The sequence below is a fragment of the Oncorhynchus mykiss genome, chromosome 10 (assembly GCF_057628025.1).
Source record: "Oncorhynchus mykiss isolate SJ-2025 chromosome 10, ASM5762802v1, whole genome shotgun sequence".
Lineage (NCBI taxonomy): Eukaryota > Metazoa > Chordata > Actinopteri > Salmoniformes > Salmonidae > Oncorhynchus > Oncorhynchus mykiss.
This window is the reverse complement of record NC_143031.1, coordinates 23,682,676-23,707,445: the sequence shown is the minus strand read 5'-3', so window position 1 is coordinate 23,707,445 and position 24,770 is coordinate 23,682,676. Positions and strand designations below refer to the sequence as shown.

The following is a 24,770-nucleotide window of genomic DNA, read 5'->3' as shown; positions in this document are numbered from 1 at the left end:
GATCAGATTTTACACAAGCTCTTACTCACAGACCTGTCATTTGAGGACCCTTTATAAGACCTTACTCTGCCACTTGGTTGGTTATACTCCACTGAGTGCAATTTGGAGAGACTGTTGGAAGTACAGCCTACATTTCCAATACAGTACATACACTAGCATCAGAGTTGAGCTCTTTGGATTGAAATGCAATGTTTTACATACCACATCCTTTCCTTACACTTTCAAACCAACAGTGGATGGTGATATCTATCAAAATGTGTGTACACTCTAACTCCATGTAATCACAGAAGAGCAGCACTCAATGTCGACTATTGCCACTCAAATCCATCTCTTCAGACACAGGCATAACTTGGAACGAAACAGGCGTCATGTGGCTCTCTCTGTCCCACTTGCAGTAGTTTTTTTTAAAGATATTGAAATGATTACCTCTCATGCTATAATTAGTCGATCCCCCTCGCTTTTTCTGCAATTTGACCTTGTGTTCAAAACACCTAGTGTTCAAAGTACATTAATAGATGTGTTTTCAGTTAGTGTGTTCAACGTGTTAGCCGTGGTTCTTCTATGGAGCAGGCACGCCACCTCACGTGTGTGTTCATTTTGTTTTCTCTCACCAAGAAACAGGGAAAGCTTGTTGGGATTAGAGATCTGTCTCGTTTCAGTGGTGACATTTCTCAACCACGGCGAAGCCAAAGCTGCCAATTCATTCGAAGATGGCTGATAAACTGAACTCAGGACGATCGTTCATGCCTAACGTTGTTGCTTAAATAGAATACTCTGGCCCAGAATTCACTACAGTTTAAACATTTTGACTTCACATTTAGGTCTGGACTTTTTATATACAGTACCAAAACGAAGTTTCTCAACCAGGAGTCAAAGGGTCTGGTTTACTGTTGTTGACAATGTTCATCGTTTTACTATTTCATTATTTTGGAGATTGCACCCTGAAAATCTTAAAATGGCTCATAGATTATTATATATGATGTGTTCACCTCATTTGCTGAAGTTGTCCTAATATAGACACTGTGAACTTGGTTCCCATTTCAAATCATCCACCAATATTTTACAACTTATGCTAAGTGCTGATACATGTCAGTTGATGCGAGTGGTATTTGGTGCCAGTCTGAGCCAGGAGGTTGGATCTCACACTGTTGACTGGGTGGTTGGAGGTGTGAGCACCAAGAGAAAGGTTGCAGCTGGCCATGTGGCGCTGACATACTGTCGACAGACTGAGTCGTGTACCAGTAGGCCTATGTGTTACTGACAAGAGCGTGATGTGCACAATAAGAGATGAACATACAGTGCATTTGGAAAGTATTCAGACCCCTCCACTTTTTCCACATTTTGTTACGTTAGTCTTATTCTAAAATAAATTCAATTGTTTTTTTCCCACCTCATCAATCTACACACAATATCCCATAATGACAAAGCAAAAACAGGTTTTTTTTGCAAATGTAAAAAAAAAAGAGGCATTTACATAAGTATTCAGACTTTGTCTGTACTTTGTTGAATCACCTTTGGCAGCGTGTACATCCTTGTGGTATGATGCTACAAGCTTGGAACACCTGTATTTGCAGAGTTTCTTTTTCATTCTTCTCTGCAGATCCTTTCAAGCTTTGTCAGGTTGGATGGGAAGAGGCGCTGTACAGCTATTTTCAGGTCTCTCTAGAGATGTTAGATCGGGTTCAAGTCTGGGCTCTGGCTGGGCCACTCAAGGACATTCAGAGACTTATCCCGAAGCAACTCCTGCGTTGTCTTGGCTGTGTGCTTAGGGTCCTTGTCCTGTTGGAAGGTGAACCTTCAACACAGTCTTATGTCCTGAGCGCTCTGGAGCAGGTTTTCATCAAGGATTTCTCTGCTCAGTTTATCTTTCCCTCAATCCTGACCAGTCTCCCATTCCCTGCTGCTGAAAAACATCCCCACAGCATGATGCTGCCACCACCATGCTGCTTCACCGTAGGGAGGGTATTTAAAAAAATTACAATTATTATTTAACGAGGCAAGTCAGTTAAGAACACATTTCTAATGATTTTATCACTGCCACAGAGAACAGGCAGTGCAAAGGTCTATACTGGGGCTGAATTCAAGGGACTACAGTGCAAGAACAAGCCTACCCTGGCAACACTTGGCCAATTGTGCACTACCCTATGGGACTCCCAACCACAGCCGGATGTGAGGCAGTCTGGATTTGAACCAGGGACTGCAGTGACACCTTTTTTCACTGAGATGCAGTGCCTTAGACCACTGTGCCACTCGGGAGCCCTGAGTGTTGGGCTCCTGGTATTGACCAGGTGATGAGGGGTGTTTGGTTTCCTCCAGACGTGATGCTTGGAATTCAGGCCAAAGAGTTCAATCTTGGTTTCATCCGACCAAAGAATCTTGTTTATCAGGGTATGAGAGTCCTATAGGTGCCTTTTGGCTAACTCCAACCGTGCTGTCATGTGCCTTTTACTGAGGAGTGCCTTCCGTCTGGCCACTCTACCATAAAGGCTTGATTGTTGGAGTGCTGCAGAGATGGTTGTCCTTCTGGAAGGTTCTCCCATCTCCACAGAGAATCTCTGGAGCTCTGAAAAAGGCCCTTCTCCCCCGATTGCTCAATTTGGCTAGGCGGCCAGCTCTAGAGTCTTGGTGGTTGCAAACTTCTTCCATTTAAGAATGATGGAGGCCACTGTGTTCTTGGGGACCTTCAATGCTGCAGACATGTTTCGGTTCCCTTCCCCAGATCTGTGCCTCGACACAATCCTGTCTCGGAGCTCTACGGACAATTGCTTCGACCTCCTGGCTTGGTTTTTGCTCTGACATGCACTGTAAACTATGGGACCTTATATAGACAGTTGTGTGCCTTTCCAAATCATGTCCAACCAATTGAATAAACCACAAGTGGACTCCAATCAAGTTGTAGGAACATCTTAAGGACAATCAATGGAAACAGGCTGCACCTGAGCTCAATTTCGAGTCTCAAAGCAAAAAGTCTGAATACTTATGTAAAAAAGGTATCTGTTCTTTTATTTTTTTTATTACATTTGCAAACATTTTTAAAAAACTGTTTTCGCTTTGTCATTATGGGCTATTGTGTGTAGATGGATAAGGATACTGTTTTATTTCATCCATTTTAGAATAAGGCTGTAACGTAGCAAAATGTTGAAAAAGTAAAGGGGTCTGAATACTTTCTGAACGCACTGTAGAATGATGGGAGAATGTCCTTTAACTCGTGGGACGGCCTTTCCCCCATATTTGCTGGTTAATGATTCAAGGAGAGGGACTGGACAAAGGTTCAAGCATGTTGCTTTCACCTATCAGATACCCTTCAGATCAGTGATCATGACGGAAAGGATTACAAGATAACTATTCATGACTTAAGTAATTTAAGGTAACATGGGCTATCCAAATAAAGCGTTACTGCATTTAATGATAGGCTGTGACAAAAGGACTATAGGAAACATTTCACCTATGAAGCACATGACTTCATCTGCTTCTATTTTGAACACATGATTCTTTCTGAGGGACTGTGTAGGATTAGTGTTGACTCTCTGAGTGCAGTGGGGAGAGTACGATAACGTACCTGCTAGAGACTGGTTGTGTTGGCCCCTTTGTCAGTGGCAGTCAGGACAATAAAAGCTGCACCATGAGTGGCAATGCAGGACATTCATGTTGACTGGAACCACTCCCTGGGGACATCGCTACCTCACAGCCCGAGTCCACAGCACAGTGCAATGGAACCACACACGCATTAACTGACTAATGACATGGGACAGGTTAAGTTTGAATGATTTTGTGATGTAAGGTTATGACAGCCTTACTGGTAGAACTTCCGTAAACTTACATATGTACCATTTGGTACCAGGTACCATTTGTGTTGAGTTATTTGCGGTAAGTCACTGTCTAGAAAGTATCCATTGTTGCAGGTAAATATTAGGTACTGTAAGTACCAACCTAAACCAGGCTGTGAAATAAAGTGCAATCACAAATTCTTATCAAGGAATACTGAATGGAAGGACATTTTTTAAGAACACCTTGAAGACACCTTCTTTGGCCAATGCCCACTTCAAATCTTGTCCTGGAGGCAGAACTGAGCAATTTTCCCCATAGATAGGCCAGCTGCAAAGTCAAAATTGGCTTTATTGTGAAAATTCACAAAAACAACTATTTGCTTTTTGGTTTTAATTTAAGGTTAGGGTTAGTAGTGCGGTTAAGGTTAGTGTTAAGCTGCCTCCAGAACACGATTCATGACAAAAAACACTAACCTGCTAATTGGACTGAAGAGGTAAAGGTCTTGACAGTAAGAACAAAAAGTATATGAAATAAATCCAAACTTCGAATCCAAACTTCCCTGTCAAATTTTCACTTAGCCACCCATTCAAAATGCAAAAAGCATTTGAGCTATCTATTTTGTCAGGTGCATGTTAACAGATAAGATGAGAAAAGATAAGAAGGAACACTGCTCTTGATCGTATCACTGATCTTTAATAAGCTTTAAGTATCGGCCTCACTGCCTTCATCAGAGCTTTTGTGAGTTTTACACCCTTATGTAGACCTAGCCACACCCACATACGTTCCACGCATCGAATGGGGTTGGAGGCGAAGGAAAAACAAATAAGTGCTACAAAATATAACATTATGCATTTCATAAATATTCAAATGAAGCGGTTTCATGCATGTCAACATCAGAAGCCTCCTCCCTAAGTTTGTTTTACTCACTGCTTTAGCACACTCTGCTAACCCTGATGTCCTTGCTGTGTCTGAATCCTGGATCAGGAAGGCCACCAAAAATTCTGAGATTTCCATACCCAACTATAACATTTTCCGTCATGATAGAACTGCCAAAGGGGGAGGAGTTGCAGTCTACTGCAGAGAGAGCCTGCAAAGTAATGTCATACTTTCCAGGTCCATACCCAAACAGTTCGAACTACTAATTTTAAAAATTACTCTCTCCAGAAATAAGTCTCTCACTGTTGCCGCCTGCTACCGACCCCCCTCATCTCCCAGCTGTGCCCTGGACACCATTTGTGAATTGATTGCCCCCCATCTAGCTTCAGAGTTTGTTCTGTTAGGTGACCTAAACTGGGATATGCTTAACACCCAGGCAGTCCTACAATCTAAGCTAGATGCCCTCAATCTCACACAAATCATCAAGGAACCCACCAGGTACAACCCTAAATCTGTAAACAAGGGCACCCTCATAGACGTCATCCTGACCAACTGGCCCTCCAAATACACCTCCGCTGTCTTCAACCAGGATCTCAGCGATCACTGCCTCATTGCCTGTATCCGCTACGGATCCACAGTCAAACGACCACCCCTCATCACTGTCAAACACTCCCTAAAACACTTCTGTGAGCAGGCCTTTCTAATCGACCTGGCCCGGGTATCCTGGAAGGACATTGACCTCATCCTGTCAGTTGAGGATGCCTGGTCATTCTTTAAAAGTAACTTCCTCACCATTTTAGATAAGCATGCTCCGTTCAAAAAATGCAGAACTAAGAAGAGATATAGCCCTTGGTTCACTCCAGACATGACTGCCCTCGACAAGCACAAAAACATCCTGTGGCGGACTGCAATAGCATCGAATAGTCCCCGCGATATGCAACTGTTCAGGGAAGTCAGGAACCAATACACGCAGTCAGTCAGGAAAGCAAAGGCCAGCTTCTTCAGGCAGAAATTTGCATCATGTAGCTCTAACTCCAAAAAGTTCTGGGACACTGTGAAGTCCATGGAGAACAAGAGCACCTCCTCCCAGCTGCCCACTGCACTGAGGCTAGGTAACACGGTCACCACCGATAAATCCATGATTATCGAAAACTTCAACAAGCATTTCTCAACAGCTGGCCATGCCTTCCTCCTGGCTACTCCAACCTCGGGCAACAGCTCCTTTACCCAAATCCAGATAGCAGATGTTCTGAAAGAGCTGCAAAACCTGGACCCGTACAAATCAGCTGGGCTTGACAATCTGGACCCTCTATTTCTGAAACTATCCGCCGCCATTGTCGCAACCCCTATTACCAGCCTGTTCAACCTCTCTTGCATATCGTCTGAGATCCCCAAGGATTGGAAAGCTGCCACAGTCATCCCCCTCTTCAAAGGGGGAGACACCCTGGACCCAAACTGTTACAGACCTATATCTATCCTGCCCTGCCTATCCAAGGTCTTCGAAAGCCAAGTCAACAAACAGGTCACTGACCATCTCGAATCCCACCATACCTTCTCCGCTGTGCAATCTGGTTTCCGAGCCGGTCACGGGTGCACCTCAGCCACGCTCAAGGTACTAAACGATATCATAACCGCTATCGATAAAAGACAGTAGTGTGCATCCGTCTTCATCGACCTTGCCAAGGCTTTCGACTCTGTCAATCACCATATTCTTATCGGCAGACTCAGTAGCCTCGGTTTTTCTGATGATTGGCTTGCCTGGTTCACCAACTCCTTTGCAGACAGAGTTCAGTGTGTCAAATCGGAGGGCATGCTGTCCGGTCCTCTGGCAGTCTCTATGGGGGTGCCACAGGGTTCAATTCTCGGGCCGACTCTTTTCTCTATATATATCAATGATGTTGCTCTTGCTGCGGGCGATTCCCTGATCCACCTCTACGCAGACGACACCATTCTGTATACTTCCGGCCCGTCCTTGGACACTGTGCTATCTAACCTCCAAACGAGCTTCAATGCCATACAACACTCCTTCCGTGGCCTCCAACTGCTCTTGAACGCTAGTAAAACCAAATGCATGCTTTTCAACCGTTCGCTGCCTGCACCCGCACGCCCGACTAGCATCACCACCCTGGATGGTTCCGACCTAGAATATGTGGACATCTATAAGTACCTAGGTGTCTGGCTAGACAGCAAACTCTCCTTCCAGACTCATATCAAACACCTCCAATCTAAAATAAAATCTAGAGTCGGCTTTCTATTCCGCAACAAAGCCTCCTTCACTCACGCCGCCAAACTTACCCTATTAAAACTGACTATCCTACCGATCCTCGACTTCGGCGATGTCATCTACAAAATAGCTTCCAATACTCTACTCAGCAAACTGGATGCAGTTTATCACAGTGCCATCCGTTTTGTTACTAAAGCACCTTATACCACCCACCACTGCGACCTGTATGCTCTAGTCGGCTGGCCCTCGCTACCTATTCGTCGCCAGACCCACTGGCTCCAGGTCATCTACAAGTCCATGCTAGGTAAAGCTCCGCCTTATCTCAGTTCACTGGTCACGATGGCAACACCCACCCGTAGCACGCGCTCCAGCAGGTGTATCTCACTGATCATCCCTAAAGCCAACACCTCATTTGGCCGCCTTTCGTTCCAGTTCTCTGCTGCCTGTGACTGGAACGAATTGCAAAAATTGTTGAAGTTGGAGACTTTTATCTCCCTCACCAACTTCAAACATCTGCTATCTGAGCAGCTAACCGATCGCTGCAGCTGTACATAGTCTATCGGTAAATAGCCCACCCAATTTTACCTACCTCATCCCCATACTGTTTATATTTATATACTTTTCTGCTCTTTTGCACACCAATATCTCTAACTGTACATAACCATCTGATCACTTATCACTCCAGTGTTAATCTGCAAAATTGTAATTATTCGCCTACCTCATGCCTTTTGCACACAATGTATATAGACTCTCTTTTTTTTCTACTGTGTTATTGACTTGTTAATTGTTTACTCCATGTGTAACTCTGTGTTGTTGTCTGTTCACACTGCTATGCTTTATCTTGGCCAGGTCGCAGTTGCAAATGAGAACTTGTTCTTAACTAGCCTACCTGGTTAAATAAAGGTTAAATAAAATGTTAAAAAGTGTGTACATAAAACGTATTCAACACATCTGTAAAACCCCAATGAGGACATCGACCTACCAAGCAAGTTTTCATAAATCATTGGGTCCAGTGTAAGAAAAACGTCAGAGTAATCTGAAATAGGGGCATAATTCATGTTCAAATTTACAAAACATACATAGGCATTTTTTTTATTCATTTTTATTTCACCTTTTATTTAACCAGGTAGGCTAGTTGAGAACAAGTTCTCATTTGCAACTGCGACCTGGCCAAGATAAAGCATAGCAATTTGATACATACAACAACACAGAGTTACACATGGAATAAACAAAACATAGTCAATAATACAGCAGAGCAAAAGAAAACAACAAGTCTATATACAGTGAGTGCAAATGAGGTAAGATAAGGGAGTTAAGGCAATAAATAGGCCATGGTGGCGAAGTAATTACAATATAGCAATGAAACACTGGAATGGTAGATGTGCAGAAGATGAATGTGCAAGTAGAGATACAAAGGAGCAAGATAAATAAATACTGTATGGGGATGAGGTACTGTAGGTAGATAGATGGGCTGTTTACAGATGGGCTATGTACAGGTGCAGTGATCTGTGAGCTGCTCTGACAGCTGGTGCTTAAAGCTAGTGAGGGAGATATGAGTCTCCAGCTTCAGAGATTTTTGCAGTTCATTCCAGTCATTGGCAGCAGAGAACTGGAAGGAAAGATGACCAAAGGAGGAATTGGCTTTGGGGGTGACCAGTGAGATATACCTGCTGGAGCGCGTGCTATGAGTGGGTGCTGCTATGGTGACCAGTGCGCTGAGATAAGGCTGGGCTTTACCTAGCAAAGACTTATAGATGACCTGGAGCCAGTGGGTTTGGCAAGAGCATACAGGTCACAATGGTGGGTAGTGTATGGGGCTTTGGTGACAAAACGGATGGCAATGTGATAGACTGCATCCCGTTTGTTGGGTAGAGTGTTGGAGGCTATTTTATAGATGACATCACCAAAGTCGAGGATCGGTAGGATGGACAGTGTTACGAGGGTATGTTTGGCAGCATGAGTGAAGGATGCTTTGTTGCAATACAGGTAGCCCAATTCTAGATTTAATTTTGGATTGGAGATGCTTAATGTGAGTCGAAGGAGAGTTTACAGTCTAACCAGACACCTAAGGTATTTGTAGTTGTCCACGTATTCTAAGTCAGAGCCGTCCAGAGTAGTGATGCTGGACGTGCAAGCAGTGATCGGTTGAATAGCATGCATTTAGTTTAACTTGCATTTAAGATCAGTTGGAGGCCACTGAAGGAGAGTTGTATGTCATTGAAGCTCGTCTGGAGGTTAGTTAACGCAGTGGCCAAAGAGGGGCCGGAAGTATACAGAATGGTGTCGTCTGCGTAGAGGTGTACCAGAGAATCACCAGCAGCAAGAGCAACATCATTGATGTATACAGAGAAGAGAGTTGGCCCGAGAAATGAACCCTGTGGCACCCCCATAGAGACTGCCAGAGGTCCGGACAACAGGCCCTCCGATTTGACACACTGAACTCTATCAGAGAAGTAGTTGGTAAACCAGACGAGGCAATCATTTGAGAAGCCAAGGCTGTCGGGTCTGCCAATAAGAATGCAGTGATTGACAGTCTAAAGCCTTGGTCTGGTCGATGAATACGGCTGCACAGTAATGTCTCTTATCGATGGCGGTTATGATGTCATTTAGGACCTTGAGCGTGGCTGAGGTGCACCCATGACCAGCTCTGAAACCAGATTGCATAGCGGAGAAGGTACGGTGGGATTCGAAATGGTCGGTAATCTGTTTGTTAACTTGGCTATCAAAGACCTTAGAAAGACAGGGTAGGATAGATATAGGTCTGTAGCAGTTTGGGTCTAGAGTGTCCCCCCCTTTGAAGAGGGGGATGACCGGGGCAGCTTTCCAATCTTTGGGAATCTCAGACAATACGAAAGAGAGGTTGAACAGGCTAGTAATTGGGGTTGCAACAATTTCGGCAGATAATTTTAGAAAGATAGGGTCCAGATTGTCTAGCCCGGCTGATTTGTAGGTGTCCAGATTTTGCAGCTCTTTCAGAACATCAGCTATCTGGATGTCCCTGTCGTTTCTCCTATTTGAACTTTGATGGTCACTGATTCTCTGTTTGAGAGAATGAGAGGTTTTACCTACATAGCACAACCCACATGGACATTTAACAATGTAGATTACATGGGTGGTGGAGCACGTAATAATGTCATTTATTTGGAACCGTTTTCCTGCATTTATAGCTACCATTTGGAAGAGGGCGTAAAAGAGCCTGGCTGATTTTCTTTTGTGGCTGGGAGTTGGCATGGACCAATTTATTGCGTAAATTGCGACCTCTCCTATATACAATAAGTGGTGGATTCTTAAATTCAGCAGGCAAAGCTGGGTCCGATGATACAACATGCCAGTGTTTCTTGACTGCATCTCCTACTTTTTGCCAAAGTATATGTAGTTGTGAACATTACAGGGTGTTCTTTAGCTTTAAAGGGTATTTTTTGTAGCAGTTTACGTCGTGCTTTCAGCAATGCTAAATGAAGAGCTGGAGAGAGCTGGAGAATACCCTCTTATTAGAAACCTATTGCGCATCTCCGCAGCTTTTTCTAGATAGTCCTCTGTGGAGTGGCATATAACATGCAGTCTGAAAAACTGGCTTCTTAGAAGTCCTCTTTTTAATGGCTCAGGGTGGAAGCTTTCCCCCTGTAATATAGTATTTCTGTCTGTTTCTTTTCTATACAGAGTTGTAAACAGTGTTCCATTCGATTTCTCAATCCATATATCGAGGTAATGAACACGTCTAGTGTCACATTCAATTGTGAAGTTGAGATTGGGGTCTATGTCATTGAGGAATGTCATAAAGTCTGACACTTCTTTTCCCGTTCCTCCCCATATGCAAAAAGTGTCATCAATATATCAATACCACTTCAAGACTTCATTCAAATATGGATTTTCATTTTCATTATTAACAAAACGTTCTTCAAAAAGACCCACATAAAAGTTAGCGTAACTCGGAGCGAATGTGGAGATAGTATTCATCATCAGACCTGAAGTAGTTATACCTCAAAACATATTCAACCAGCTGTAGAATAAAGTTGGTTGGTGGGTATTCGTTAGTATCTCTCTCTCTCAAATAGTGAGCTAGGGCTTCCAGCCCCCCCATCCGGGGAATGCTGGTATATAGCCTCTCAACATCTAATGTGACCAAAATACAGTCTTCTGTTAAACCCGTTATTGGTGAGATCTTGTTGATGAAGTCTAGGCAGAATTCCTCTGTTCTTTTGCCCATCTTAATCTTTTATTTTTATTGGCCAGTCTAAGATATGGCTTTTTCTTTGCAACTCTGCCTAGAAGGCCAGCATCCCGGAGTCGCCTCTTCACTGTTGACGTTGAGACTGGTGTTTTGCCGGTACTATTTAATGAAGCTGCCAGTTGAGGACTGAGGCATCTGTTTCTCAAACTAGACTCTCGGATGTACTTGTCCTCTTGCTCAGTTGTGCACCGGGGCCTCCCACTCCTCTTTCTATTCTGGTTCGAGCCATTTTGTGCTGTTCTGTGAAGGGAGTAGTACACAGCGTTGTACGAGACCTTCAGTTTCTTGGCAACTTCTCGCATGGAATAGTCTTAATTTCTCAGAACAAGAATAGACTGACGAGTTTCAGAATAAATATTTTATTTTCTGGCCATTTTGAGCCTGTAATCGAACCCACAGATGCTGATGCTCCAGATACTCAACTAGTCTAAATAGGGCCAGTTTTATTGCTGCTTTAATGAGCACAACAGTTTTCAGCTGTGCTAACATAATTGCAAAAGGGTTTTCGAATGATCAATTAGCCTTTTAAAATTATAAACTTGGATTAGCTAACACAACGTTCCATTGGAACTTCCACAGGAGTGATGGTTGCTGATAATGCGCCTCTGTACGCCTATCTAGATATTCCATAAAAAATCAGCTGTTTCCAGCTACAATATTAATTTACAACATTAACAATGTCAACACCGTATTTCTGATCTATTTCATTTTAATGGACAAAAAGTGTGATTTTCTTTCAAAAACAAGGACATTTCTATGTGACCCCCAACTTTTGAACGGTAGTGTACATCTGTTTGCTTATTTTGGCTTTTTGATATTCCTCAGTGAGGGTGCTGCTAAAACAGCCCCATGGGTACCATGTGGGAGAGAAATAAGTTAGAAATGTCTGGCTTCATGTTCTTCATTATATGAGACACAAGTGGTGATTTTCGATTAGTCATCTGACAGCTGGTCTATCTAGCCAAGCCAACCCTCCTTACGCTGCCATAGAGATTGGCCTTTAGTCGCTGCAGGTAGGCCAGTCATCAAAGACTAAGCACTCATGTCACCCTTCGTAAGCAAGCTGGTGGTCTGAGATGACATCTGGCTTCATAAACGGGTCAGGGGTTTAGTCAATCAGCCCGGCAACTCCTACACTGGCTTTGTCCCAAATGGTACCCGATTCCCTTTTTTTTTGACCTGGGCCCATAGGGTTCTGGTCAAAAGTAGTGCATTATAGAAGGAATATGGTGCCATTTGGGATGAATCCACAGCCCTTTGACAACCAGGGGAAAGGTGTTAATTTATGTTGTCTTCAGCTTTGGACTCTATGGTTAAAGTGACAGTTCACCCAAATTACAAAATTATATATTTGTTTCCTTACAATGTAAGCTATCTATGGACAAGGAATGACAGCATTTGATTTTGTTTACCTGACCAGTGTTTCAAATGGTAACTCTTTAGCATTTGTGCCACAAGTCCAATGCATGCCATGTTGAAATCAACCTAAAGTTTCTCAATGTATTGTGTAACTCAATTAAATTATATATAAAGCATTTGGACGTAAAGCACGGAAATTGTTATATAGGTACCATTGACTTGCATTGAATTTGTGACAAAAATGCAAAAAAGTTAGCATTTGAAACAGTGGCCATACCTTGTCCATAGACGGCTGTGATAGGTGTGTAAGCAATAGGGTGAATGCACTTTGAAGTAAATCTCAGCTCAGTTTAAAGTACACCCAATAAAAACTTTTATTGATCATAGTGATTCAGGAGTATCATTAAAAGAGGTTAACATGCCCCATAAATATTAGACAACTATTCTGAAAGCCCTTAAATGGCTGCAATAAGTAAATCAAATCAATAATGAGAATAGTCAGATTAACCAATACATAACACGCCGTGGTGGCATAGCAGGAAGATCGGCATACCGTGCACCAAGAGGCTATGAGTTCAAATCCCAGGTGAAGACTGTTGAATAATAATTACTGTGTAAATGAACATGCACATTGTAGTACAGTATGTCAAAGTGTGTGAAATATGAAAGTTGAAAAATACTGTGTGAGTATCCCTAACCTTGCCAACAGATGAAGAACTATGAATGTGTCAGTGGTTCCTCAATCAGGATCTTGATTGGCTTGGAACAGTAACAAGGTGTGATGTGTAATAATAAAAAAATTGAGGGGAGAATGCTTCTTAGGTTCCATCAGGCAATGTTCTGACAACTCATACAAATAAATGTTCTTGCAATGTTCTCATGAAATTTGTCTAGAACATTAATATCTTATGTTCTGAGTATATGGTATGTTTGGTGGGTTGTTGATGGAATATTCGCCTAACCCTCAGAAAACGGGACACTTGAATGTTCTTGCAACATCCCATGAAACGTGTCTAGAGCATTAATATTGTATATTCTGGGAACATGGTAACCACGTTCTGGGGTATGTTCTGTTTTACATTAAGGGACATTAATGTTACATTAACGTTCTCTGAACTGTAACACCAAAAACATGCTAAAAAGGTTCTCAGAAGTTTTTTGCTAACATAGAATGTTTCCCCTAACAAACGGAAACTAACAATCAAACATTAGGGGAACATTATGTGTAACATTACAGCCACACACTGTCACGGCCGTTGAATGAAGAGGACCAAGGTGCAGAGTGGTGCGCTTACATATTCCTTTATTTATATGACGCCAACAAAAACAATAACCAATCCAAAAACAACCGTGGCGCTATAGTGCCAACAAACAAAGACAACTTCCCACACTGAAAGGAGGGAAAGGGCTACTTAAGTATGGTTCCCAATCAGAGACAACAATAGACAGCTTTCCCTGATTGAGAACCATACCCGGCCAAAACATAGAAATACAAAATCATAGAATGCCCACCCCAAATCACAACCTGACCAAACCAAATAGAGACATAAAAAGGCTCTCTAAGGTCAGGACGTGACACACACAATCCTAAGATCACCATGCACAATCCCAAGCATCAGCTGGAGTGGTGTAAAGCTTGCCGCCATTGGACACTGGAGCAGTGGAAACGCGTTATCTGGAGTAATGAATCCCGCTTCACCATCTGGCAGTTGGATGGACGAACCTGAGATTGTCGGATGCCAAGAGAACACTACCTGCCCAAATGCATAGTGCCAACTGTAAAGTTTGGTGGAGGAGGAATAATGGTCTGGGGCTGTTTTTCATGGTTCAGACTAGGCCCCTTAGTTCCAGTGAAGGGAAATCTTAATGCTATAGCATAATGATATTCTAGACGATTCTGTGCTTCTAACTTTGTGGCAACAGTTTGGGGAAGGCCTTTCCTGTTTCAGCATGACAATGCACCATGCGCAAAGCGAGATCCATACAGAAATGGTATGTTGAGATCTGTGTGGAAGAACTTGACTGGCCTGCACAGAGCCCTGACCTCAACCATCGAACACCTTTGGGATGAATTGGAACGCCAACTGCGAGCCATGCCTAATCGCCCAACATCCGTGCCCGACCTCACTAAGGCTCTTGTGGCTCAGTGGAGGCTGTTATAGCAGCAAAGGGGTAACCAACTCCATATTAATACCCATGATTTTGGAATGAGATGTTCGACGAGCAGGTGTCCACATACTTTTGGTTATGTAGTGTATCAATGTCTCTTCAGTGTTTGGGGGGGTAGGGGGTGGTAGCGGTCTGTGTGTAGTGGGTGCTCTCTACATTTCAAGTAATTTCAAGGAGAGTGAGATTGAATATCTGCATCACCAGACTTCCTGTACTGTAGCCTACAGACTGAGCCCTCTTGCTCTCTTATTTTCCCCCTCCAGTTGTGCTGAGTTGACAGAAGTGGGCACCATCAGAGAGTGGCGACGCCTCCTGCCCTGGGTATTGTAATTACAGTTCTCTCAGCACACATGGTGCTGCTGCCTTAGCCCTTCTGGTCATTTGGGGCTGTGTCTGAGGCAGACGTGTGCTGCTGTGAATCTCAAACACCTCGCTGCTCTGCTGCACTATCAGCACATCTCAGTTCTACTGGACCCGCTGAACCCTCAGCCCTGAGGATAGTGAGGATAGGGTTCTTCAGTCCTGGTCATGGAGACCATCGTAACTAACACACCTGTTCACCTCATCAAGGGCCGGGTTGAAAAGCTGAATGATTCAATTATCTAAGGGCTTGAACCAAGTGTGCTACTGGGTTAGAACAAAAGCATGCACACCCTGTAGGGCCTCCAGGGACTAGCATTAAAGGGATTTGGTTGGAGGATGCTATGGATTACTGCTAACAACGTCCATCTACACCTTGAAACAATCCCTTTACGATAGATATGCAGAATTAAACATTCATGCTAACCCCCAGAAACTCATCTAGGTAGATCTGAAACAATTGGATAGACATAAGCAACTAGGCACAAAATTCCACCCAGCCCATATGGGGCAAGGGAAGCAATTATCATATTGTAGAAATCCTATTCAACCCTTTCAGATCTACATGAGTGTCTATGGGGTAGGGTGTAGGGGTCAATTTGGAATTCAGAAATAGTGCCTGGAGTTAAGAACACCTGTGCACAGAAATCATTCCCCCTCTCCCCCATCCCTCATTTAGTGCTCTCCCCCACTCTTTCCCTCTCTCCCTCCCATCCCCATCCCTTGTTTAGTACTCTCCTTCTCCCCCCTACACTGAGACTGTTGTCAAGCCTGGCTAGTCCCCGTGGATAAACAGGGTCCTGTGTATAATTTGATTTGTGCCACCGCAATCCGCTCTCTCCCGTTGTTGGGCCGCCTTGTGATATGCCAGCAATGTTAATAACTCTGTCTGCCGGTTTAGCATTGGCTCTCCGTGAGTGATTAACACTGCATCCCACTGTATTGGAACACATTACCACATCTCCCGGTGCATAATTACAGTTTAATGTAGTATGTGTTTTCGCCATTCTTTTCTTTGGCCCTGACAAAACACGATCTCTTCTCTCTGCTACCGCTAATAAAACCGCCATTCGGTTGAGCTATTGTAAAGCCGAAGTGCACTTAAATGTGGCTTAATTTAAAGTAGGGGCTATTTAGTCTGGGGAACTGAAAACCCTAGAAAGATATGAATGTGTAAGCAATTAATGAACTACATGTTAGCAGGTCCAAGCTGAGCATACAGCTAACAGCCAGATTCAGAAAGCCAGTTGTCTTCCACTGTATGTGTGTCCTTAATGACAGACCCTTTTGGCTGACACTGCATGGATTTTTTTATTTTTTACCTTTATTTAACTAGGCAAGTCAGTTAAGAACAAATTCTTATTTTCAATGACAGCCTAGGAACAGTGGGTTAACTGCCTGTTCAGGGGTAGAACGACAGATTTGTACCTTGTCAGCTCGGGGGTTTGAACTTGCAACCTTCCAGTTACTAGTCCAACGCTTTAACCAGTAGGCTACGCTGCCGCCCCGGATTCATGGCATTTCACAAGCAAACTCCAGATAGGGACCCAATTGAACATGTACAGGTAACTGCAAAAATAAAGGAAACACAAACATAAAGTGTCTTAATAGGGCGTTGGGCCACCATGAGCCAGAACAGCTTCAATGCACCATGGCATAGATTCTACAAGTGTCTGGAACTCTATTGGAGGGATACAACAACATTCTTCCACAATAAATACCCTAATTTTGTGTTTTGTTGATGGTGGTGCAAAAAGCTATCTCAGGGGTTCAACTGGGTTGAGATCTGGTGACTGAGATGGCCATGGCATATGGTTTACGTTGTTTTCATGCTCATCAAACCGTTCAGTGACCACTCTTACACCGTGGATGGGGGAATTGTCATCCTATGGGGCATAGCCATGGTAGCCAAAATAATGGCCAAATAAATGGCCTGCCCAGCATTTCATACATGACAGGATGTTAATTGCTTAATTAACTTGTGTTTCTATCATTTTGGCAGTTACCTGTAGTTAGCATGTGTTCAAGGTTTCTCAATCAATATACTGCCCAGAAAAGATAATTGGATTTCACTGTATTTCTCCATCTTCTAGCTAAATGGACAAAGGCAGAGACAATTCATTTAATATAGATGAAAATACCCTCAAATTAAAGCTGAGAGTCTGCACTTTAACCTCAGTCATTGTATCATTTCAAATCCAAAGTGTTGAACTACAGAGCCAAAACAACAAAAATGTGTCACTGTCCCCAAAACTTTTTGGACCTGTATATTATATGAGTTCCCTGGACATGCATCCAGTATTTTACAATAAACAAGGTGAAGCTCTGTCATAGTCAACATCACTTTACCTAGAGTGCCTTCTATTAGGGCCTTGGATCTTGCCTGGGGACTTCCAGCACAAATCCATTCTCATTGGAGAGCGGGCCAATAATTGTACCTTTATTTAACTAGGCAAGTCAGTTAAGAACAAATTCTTAATTTCAAAGACGGCCAGAACTACCTGTTCTGGGGCAGAACGACAGATTTGTACCTTGTCAGCTCAGGGGTTTGAACTTGCAACCTTCCGGTTACTCTAACCACTAGGTTACCCTGCCGCCCTGATAAATCGGGGCCCAGCATGCTTTGCTTTGCGGTTAATGTTTTATGGTGGTGTTTAGGCTTAATTGCTACCGTGGGGAAAGCCTGAGTGGCCAGTTCATTTGCGTCCAAAGTGATAATAAGGGATATCGCCGCAAAACCAGAGATTTCAACTGACTAAGTTAAGAAAGCCCCGTTGTTAAGAGGGAACTTCAGAGCAAAAACAGCCAAAGGGTCACAGCGGTGATATAGTAACAGGAATAGAGGGACTGTTTAGCAAGGGGATATTGGGTCAAACGTTAAAAGGAATGTAACAAAGCAGAAATTATTTACCGGGGAGACAAATATTTGTACTCTGTATTCTATTTTTACAGGCTGCCCTTTCAAAATCCTCGATAGCACAAAGTATAGGACTTTTTGAGGTGTTAATGGTCAGCTTTGAGGGCAAAATGTACTTACATTATCACAAAGCCTCTTCATTTTCCAAACATGACTGTTTTATGTCATCAACAGTCAAAAAAGTTTGAAAATTATGAAATGACAACATACTGTACAGTAGATGCATTCGTTAAGCAGCCCGTGGAAAGCTATACTTTTGGTATGTGTAAATTTCTTGCACAGGTCACACTACTCATGAGGTGTTTGTCAGCTGTCACACAGTGAAGAGAAGTAGAGAATTTAATATGACTGTAACATAGACACTGGGAGTCGAGAAGCAGGTGGTAAGTTTAATATAACAAATAACATGGACCGATACGGCGTAGCGTCTAGACAACAGAAACAATACTGCCTGGGAAAGGAACCTAAGGTAGTGCCAGATAAAGGGAAAGTAATGAGTGAAGTAATGGAGTCCAGGTGTGCTTAATTATGAAGCGCAGGTGTGTGTAATGATTAAAGCCAGGTGCGCGTAATGATGGTTCCCAGGACCAGTGGTTGGTAAACCAGAGACGTCGAACGCTGGAGCGGAGGAACGGGAGTAGAAGTGACAATGACTTATTATTAAATATGAGCATTAACACTTTGTGCCCCCTCATCATAAATGACTTAGTTGAAAAGGATATCTTATTATACTGTATAAATACAATCAAAGGGATCATATAGATTCACAATGTGACTAAAACATTCAAAGAAGTGATATCAAATCAAAATCAAATTTATAGGTCACATACACGTGTTCAGCAGATGTTATTGCGGGTGTAGCGAAATGCTTGTACTGCTAGCTCCAACAGTGCGGTAATATCTAACAAGTAATATCTAACAGTTTCACAACATATACCCCAAATATACGTACATCTTAATAAGGAATGGATTCAGAATATATACATATATGTCAGAGCGGCATTGGACTGAGATACAGTGGCATAGTATAGAATATAGAATATACATATGAGATGGGTGATTCAATATTAACACACAATTAAAAGTGACTAAGATATCGTAGAATAGTATAGAGTACATTTAATACATATGAGATATTAAATTGGTTAGGGTTTCATTTCCTTAAAGTGGCCAGTGATTCCTCATCTATGTCTATAGGCAGCAGCCTCTGATGTGCTGGAGATGGCTGTTTAGCAGTCAGTGGTGTAGTATAGAATACTATACTGTATATACTGTGGAAGGACCACCAGAGGGCAGGCTGGGCTCATGGATAGTAGCCCAACAAGGCATGGGAGACAAGGTAACCAGAGGCAATTAAGCACAGATGACGGTACTAATGACATACTCTCCTTCCCCTATAAGAGAGAGAATGGAACCAGCAGAGAAGGGGGAAACTATCTCTGGAAGATGGCCACCGAGAGAGAGGAGCTATCCAGGAAGAACCACTAAGACAGTGACAATCCCTTTTTGTTGTAGTTTAAAGATAATCCTATTATGTTCTTGTTTCATCTGGAGAAGAAGATGTATGTTTTTCCTTGGAAGATTTTCATTGATTATGTTGGAGTGTTTGTGTTGACCCAATGCCCTCAATAGAGAACTGTGTTCAATCAAGAAAACTTACTCCTGACTCGTTTATTCCACCTTCCCGCTTTAGAGTGACGCCCAATTACTTGGTCCGCTCACATTGGTGGAGGATGCGGGCATTAGGTGGACGAGTGACACAAGGATAAGTGAGTAAATCAAGATTCTTCCAGTAGACCCGGAGGAACCATTCAAGAACGATGGATAACGCCCTACTACAACAATTGATCACGGCACAGCAGACAACCATAGAACTCCTGCAACAACAGCTGAGCCGACGAGAAGAACCTAGTTAAGCCAAGAGCGGCTGCTCACGCCATCTTACCTCGTCTCTCCAAGGAGGATGATATTGAGGCCTTTCTCATGACCTTCGAAAGGACGGCCACCTTGGAAGAGTGGCCGCCCACAGAATGGGCGAGCGCATTAGCCCCTCTTTTGACCGGGGTGGCTCAGGAAGCCTATTTTGACCTGGATTCCCGCGAAGCTGCGGACTATGGGCGACTAAAAACCGAGATCCTGTCCCGGTACCAACTGATTGCCAGAGATAGGGCTGTAAAATTCCATCAATGGACCTATACAGCTGATCAACCCGTCCGTGCCCAGATCTTTGCATTAATACGACTGACGAAACAGTGGCTAGAACCTGGAAAGGGAGTAGGACATGTGATAGAGACTCTCGTAGTGGACAAGATATTGAGAGAATTACCCAGTGACTTAAAAAGGGTTGTGGGGCAAGCCAACCCGTTGTCAGCCGACGACATAGCCCAGACGGTAGAAACATATCGGTCTACAGGGGAGTTGTTAAAAAGTGACAAGGAGGAACGGAAGGAGTCTTCCAATCCCGTACCACGACTCATCCCGGCACGCCCGCCGCCGAAACGTCCAAACCCCCCCCGGAGGTGGGAGAAGTCAGCCACCACACAGCAGGGTCGGTGTTATAAATGTCAGTCTCCCAACAATTATGCCCCACAATGTCCTAGCAAGGATGAGCCCATGGTCACGGAGTCATCACTGCCTATCCCCACACATCCCGTTTTGAGGGGGCAGGATCAACACTGTTGGTTAGCAGAGATAGCCCCAGCCTCAGAGATTCCGGTGCGAGTCGAAGGACAAGATGTGGTAGCTATTCTCGACTCGGGAAGTATGGTTACGTTAGTAGAGGAGCGGATGGTGACCTCCGCAACACTGCTACCAGACAAAGTAGCCGTATCCTGTATCCATGGAGACACCCACTATTACCCCACTGTGAATCTGCCTATTCTCACTCCAAAAGGAAGGTGTACAGTCAGGGCAGGGAAAGTGCCCCAGCTGAAGGTGCCATTATTGATCGGGAGAGACTGTCCCCTATATAAGGAGCTTCGGCAGATGACGTTATGTACGGGAAGAAGAGGGACAGGAAAGAAGAGAAAATCCAAGCCCGAGGTAGTAGTCCTACAAGGAGACGTAGCCGCGTCCTCGTCCTCTGCAGCAGAGGAAGAAATAGCGACCCAACGTTTACGACAGATATTCCAGGAAACCACCGATGAAGACACATGTGAAGGGTTATACACAACGCAGGAAGAAAGGAGCAACCAGGCGCTAAGGGATATATTTGAAGCTCCATCCGAGGAGGGAACCTGGAAGGGATTCTCCTCGGTCACCCCTGATGGGGATGTGGAACATCCTCCACATCCCTCTACCGAGGTCGACCTGCCCCAGGAATTAAAGGGACAGTTCGGCACCTCGCAGCATAGAGACCCAGACCTAAGGGAGGCCATGAGGAAGGTGAAGGTGATCGATGGGAGGAACGTCGACGGATCAGGTGAGCCCCCTCTTCCTTACTATGCAATCAGGCGGGGTCTCTTATACTGGGTCGTACGACGAAGAGGGGAAAACCAGGAATTACTAATGGTGCCTAGGCCATACAGGGATACAGTTCTACAGTTAGCCCATTCCCACGTCTTAGGAAGACACCTGGCACGAGACAAGACTATTGACAGAATCATGCAGAGATTCTATTGGCCCCGGGTCACCCGGGATGTGGCCAGGTATTGTAGGACGTGTGATCAATGTCAACGTACAGCCCCACGGCCACACCTACGTAACCCTTTGATTCCTCTCCCCATCATAGAGACTCCCTTTGAACGCATAGCTATGGACCTCGTAGGACCCCTCCCAAAATCCGCCAGAGGACACGAGTACATCCTAGTGGTTATAGATTACGCTACCAAGTTCCCGGAGGCCATACCCCTGCGTAACATGTCGTCAAAGGGAATTGCCAAGGAGTTATTCCTGATGTTCTCTCGTGCGGGCCTCCCAAAGACTATCTTAACCGATCAAGGAACCCCGTTCATGTCCCGGTTGATGAAGGACTTGTGTCGGTTATATCACGTTCAACAGATACGTACAAGCATATTCCACCCTCAAACAGACGGGTTGTGTGAACGCTTGAACAAAACGATTAAAAGCATGTTGAGAAGAGTGGTGTCCCGAGACGGGAAAAACTGGGACATGCTTCTCCCACACTTAATGTTTGCCCTGCAAGAAGTACCCCAGGCATCCACTGGATTCTCTCCGTTTGAATTGCTCTATGGCAGACCCTGTCGAGGAATCCTCGACTTAGCCAAGGAGACCTGGGAGACCCAACCATGCCCCTTTCGATCCACAATAGAGCACGTTACCCTGATAAGAGACCGCCTGTCAGCAGTGTGGCCCATAGTCAAGGAGCATATGGAGAAGGCCCAAAGGACCCAAGGCCGGGCCTATGATAAGTCCGCGACCCCCCGTGAGTTCACTGTGGGAGAGAAAGTGATGGTGCTTGTGCCCACGGCCGAACATCGCTTGCTGGCGCAGTGGAGGGGGCCCTACGAGGTAATGAAAAGGGTCTCACCGGTCAATTACCTCATCAAGCAACCTGACAGGAGGAAGAAGGTCCAACTCTATCACATAAACCTGCTGAAGACGTACCATGGACGAGAGGAGGAGGTGGCTTTGATGGCCCTGGAGGGCAAAGGAAAAGAGGAGGCTCTACCACAGGTGCGCCGTGGCCAAACTCTCCTACCGGAGCAGTCAAGACAGCTAGACAAGCTGATTATGAACTTCGGTCGAATATTCTCTCCATTCCCAGGACAAACAGATGTCCTGTTCCACCATATCCACACTGAACCCGGCAAGAAGGTGCATATCCGCCCTTACAGGATTCCTGAGGCTCGCCGAGTCATCGCTAAGAAAGAGGTGAGGGAAATGTTGAGGATGGGCGTGATCGAGCCCTCGACGAGTGAGTGGTCCAGTCCCATAGTCCTGGTCCCCAAATCCGATGGTAGTATGAGACTCTGCAACGACTTTAGGGGCGTGAATGCCATCTCTACATTCGATGCGTATCCCATGCCCCGCGTGGATGAACTCTTGGAGCGCTTAGGAAAGGCCAAGTTCATCACTACCCTGGATTTGACGAAGGGATATTGGCAAGTGCCGGTGGCTCCGGAGGATCGCCCAAAGACTGCCTTCGCCACCCCAGAGGGGCTTTTCCAGTATGCGAGGATGCCCTTCGGACTGCACGGTGCCGCTGCAACTTTTCAACGCCTCATGGATGCCATTCTACGGCCCCATCAAGAGTATGCAGCGGCGTACATAGACGATGTGGTCATCCACAGCGAGGACTGGGATAGTCACCTCCTGCGATTACGGGCGGTGCTCGTGAGTTTGGAAGCCACAGGGTTGACAGCCAATCCAAATAAATGCTGCCTGGGCCTGTCCGAAGCGGAATACCTGGGGTACACCGTGGGGAATGGGAAAATACGCCCACAGGCAGAGAAGACAAGGGCCATTCGTGACTGGCCTCGACCCCGGACCAAGCGAGACGTTCGGGCCTTCTTAGGGATAACAGGATATTATCGCCGTTTTATCCCGGGATATGCAACCATTGCCAACCCCCTCACAAACCTCATCAGGAAAAACCTGCCAAACCAGGTAGAGTGGAAAGACGAGACGAAAGAGGCCTTTCAATTGCTAAAAGATGGCCTGTGTTCTGATCCCGTTCTACAGGCTCCGGACTTCTCACAAGAGTTCATTGTGCAGGTCGACGTCTCGGATACAGGGCTCGGGGCCGTACTAGCTCAGGGTAAAGGTGAAGAAGAGAAGCCGATTCTCTTCATTAGTAGGAAGTTCAGCGATCGGGAACAGAGGTATGCGACCATAGAGAAAGAGGCCTTAGCCATCAAGTGGGCCCTCAATTATCTCCGGTACTACCTACTGGGTCGGAGGTTTGCATTAGTTACTGACCATGCGCCCCTCACGTGGATGGCTGGTAAGAGAAACAATAACAACAGAATAGCCAGATGGTTTTTGTCTTTACAACCGTTCTCTTTCCATGTCATCCACAGGGCCGGATCGAGGAACGGGAATGCAGACGCGCTGTCCCGACGCGACCAAGACGGTGCGTCTGGCGCCCGACCCTCCGGTTCGGTCCTGGGGGGGAAGGTATGTGGAAGGACCACCAGAGGGCAGGCTGGGCTCATGGATAGTAGCCCAACAAGGCATGGGAGACAAGGTAACCAGAGGCAATTAAGCACAGCTTACGGTACTAATGACATACTCTCCTTCCCCTATAAGAGAGAGAATGGAACCAGCAGAGAAGGGGGAAACTATCTCTGGAAGATGGCCACCGAGAGAGAGGAGCTATCCAGGAAGAACCACTAAGACGGTGACAATCCTGTGACTTTTTGTTGTAGTTTAAAGATAATCCTATTATGTTCTTGTTTCATCTGGAGAAGAAGATGCATGTTTTTCCTTGGAAGATTTTCATTGATTATGTTGGAGTGTTTGTGTTGACCCAATGGCCTCAATAGAGAACTGTGTTCAATCAAGAAAACTTACTCCTGACTCGTTTATTCCACCTTCCCGCTTTAGAGTGACGCCCAATTACTTGGTCCGCTCACAATACATATGAAATGAGTGATGCAATATGTAAACACAATTTAAAAGTGACTAAGATACGTATATATGAGATGAATAATACTAGATACAGAAACATTATTAAAGTGGCTAGTGATCCATTTCTAAAAATGGCCAGTGATGTGAAGATGGCACTTGAGGGGATGGCTGCCGTCTTACCGGCTCATAACCAAACATGCTATTTTGTTAGTTTTTTCACGTTGTTTGTAACTTTTGTACATAATGTTGCTGCAACCATCTCTTATGAACGAAAAGAGCTTCTGGACATCAGAATTACTCACCTCAGATTAGACAAATACTTTTTCTTCAATGAT

At 44.7% G+C, this 24,770-nt stretch overlaps 2 long non-coding RNA genes across 2 annotated transcripts in view; both read left to right on the top strand.

Moving 5' to 3' along the window:
- LOC149979968 (uncharacterized) overlaps positions 1–19,399 on the top strand; it is a 70,288-nt gene extending 50,889 nt beyond the window's left edge. Inside the window, exon 3 of the long non-coding RNA XR_016483625.1 lies at positions 19,306–19,399. This is a non-coding gene — a long non-coding RNA (uncharacterized LOC149979968). The remainder of the gene's footprint in view (positions 1–19,305) is intronic.
- Positions 19,400–23,740: 4,341 nt separating this feature from the next.
- Positions 23,741–24,373, top strand: LOC149979967 (uncharacterized). The gene is made up of 2 exons (XR_016483624.1): positions 23,741–23,982; positions 24,115–24,373. It is a non-coding gene; the product is annotated as an uncharacterized LOC149979967 (long non-coding RNA).
- Positions 24,374–24,770: the final 397 nt, after the last annotated feature.